Genomic DNA, 2581 nt, shown 5'->3' on the forward strand with positions numbered 1-2581 from the left:
ACTCAAATCTACATAAAATCAGCAAGAACATCACAGAAGGAATAAGTGAAGGTAAAATAAAACATTCAAGATGTTGGTTTTTGCCAGTATGAATGGTCTGAGATGATGCTCTTCTAAACATATGGCATAAAGTATAAATGAAAAAGAAATCCATGAGAATATGAAAGTAAGATCATGCTGTAGAAATAAAGGGTTGGGTTTTTTGATAGGATGTTTACCTATGATTTTCCTTTAGACTGAATATAAAAGTGGAAAGAAGTTTTAAGTCTCTCTCAAGAGTTAAATTTCCATTAATATGTGAAAAATCAGAAAATATTATGATTACTTGAAACAGATAGAAAAAGACATCAGGGACCTCCTTCCCTAACATGCATCTTGGATTTTTTATTTTGTTTTGTTGTTGCTGTTGTTTGGCTGGGTACAGTATACTTTACTGATGGTACATGACAAGGTCAGGCTTCCTAAAATCTTCCCCTTCTTCATGGGGTCTGGGATGGAAACTGTGTAGAGGTTGGGAGATTCTCAGTGTGTTGGGGGAATGGATTGGAGTGAGGTCTCCCCAAAAGCTGAGGGCCTCTCTCTTCCTTTTGCTCTCACTGGAGCTGGTGGTCCAGAGGGCACTTATCCTTGGAGGCCATGTGGACCATAAGGCCAAATTCATTGTCATACCAGGAAATGAGTTTGACAAAGTGGCCATTGAGGGCATTGCCAGCCCCAATGTCAAAGAAGGTGGAAAAGTGGGTGTCACTGCTGAAGTCACAGGAGACAACCTAGTCCTCACTGTACCCCAGGATGCTCTTGAGGGGGGCCTCTGATGCCTGCTTCACCACACTCATAATGTCATCATATTTGGCAGCTTTCTCCAGGCAGCAGGCCGAATCCATGACTGACACCGTGAGGGTGGGGACACAGAAGCCCACGCCATTGAACTTCCCATTCAGCTCAGGGTCAACCTTGCCTACAGCTTTGGTAACACCAAAAAAAAGCAGAAATGATGTTCCAGGCAGCTCTTTGGCCATCACACCATAGCTTCTCAGAGGGACTGTCCACGGTCTTGGGTGGCATGATGGTGTGGACTGTTGTGATGAGTCCCTTCATGATGCCAAAGTTGTCATGGATGACCTTGGCCAGAACGGCCAAGCAACTGGTGGTGCAGGAGGCATTGCTGACAATCTTGAGGGAGTTGTCATACTTCCCATGATCCACACCCATCACAAACATGGGGGCATTAGCAGATGGGGCAGAGATGATGACCCTCTTGCCCCAGCCTTCAAGTGAGCCCCAGCCTTCTCTATGGTGGTGAAGACCCTAGTGGACTTTGCAACACACTCAGCACCAGCATCACAACACTTGATGCTGGCAGGATCTCACTCCTAGAAGATGGAGATGGCTATCAATTGATAACAAGTTTCCCATCCTCAGCCTTGACTATGCTGTTGAATTTGCCGTTGGTGGAATCACACTAGAACATGTAGACCATGTAGTTGAGGTCAATGAAGGGGTCATTAGTGGTGACAATATCCACTTTCCCACAGTTAAAAGCCGCCCTGGTGACCAGGCACCCAATTTGGCCAAATCCTTTTACTCTGACCTTCACCATCGTGTCTTGGGGACACAGCTGGGACTGCACCAGAAGATGCAGCTGTTTGTCAAATGAGGAGGAGCAGAGAGCCCAATTTTGTTGATTATAGTTATACTCAGTGGTGTGGAGGTTAGTATTTAACAACCCCCTTCTGTGGGCCAATACGAGCTGTTCCAGCACACTTTCCCCCCTTTAAGACAGAGGTGTTCAGCTTTCATTGTTATTTTGCCTATTGTTACTGACAAAGCCAAAGTTTTTTCAACAATCTATTCTCCAAGAAAATTTCCAGCTTTGATGAACCCCCTTACCAAGTGTAATTTAATTAGAAATTAGAAAGTAAGTCAATGATATTAGTCTACTAAAACAGTGGTTAAGTCCTGGGGATTTTAGACACTTAGACTGAAATCTGATCAGCTCTTAGAAGACATGATTTTGAGCTTGCCAAGTAACCTCTGTAAACCTTTTTTCCCCATCTCTAAATTGAATATAATACCAACCCTGCCTTACTACTGTATAAAAATTAAACTAAATAACCCATAATGTAACAAATATCCAGTGATGACTATATGTGTACAGCACACAGAACAAAAGAAATCACTCAAATTCCATCACTACTCCTATTCTTTGAGAAGAAAAAGAGTATTTACAGTTATAAACTTCCAAACTAATAGTCTCTCTTGTGTAAAAATGAATTCACTTTCCTGAGTTATTTATAGTGGCACTTTAAATTTATTTCCAAAAGTGAACAAGTACATTTAATTTAAAATTAATAAGACCATTATTGTATATTCATTAAAATTTCATGTAATTATTGGAAGCATTTATAAGGTTTGCAGTGGACTCATTATATAGAGAGACAGTAATTAAGCCTTAATAAATGGAATTTGAAATAATCATTTATAAAAAGATACTATTGAATTTGAGACCTCTTATTTTAAAATCTATCTATAATATGTATTTACTAGAGGCAAAGTAAGAAATTATATGTTTTGTGACTAT

At 40.5% G+C, this 2581-nt stretch overlaps 1 pseudogene; it reads right to left on the bottom strand.

Moving 5' to 3' along the window:
- Positions 1-593: 593 nt before the first annotated feature.
- LOC113261662 (glyceraldehyde-3-phosphate dehydrogenase-like) lies at positions 594-1600 on the bottom strand (annotated as a pseudogene).
- Positions 1601-2581: the final 981 nt, after the last annotated feature.

The sequence above is a fragment of the Ursus arctos genome, unplaced genomic scaffold (genome assembly GCF_023065955.2).
Source record: "Ursus arctos isolate Adak ecotype North America unplaced genomic scaffold, UrsArc2.0 scaffold_5, whole genome shotgun sequence".
Classification (NCBI taxonomy): Eukaryota; Metazoa; Chordata; class Mammalia; order Carnivora; family Ursidae; genus Ursus; species Ursus arctos.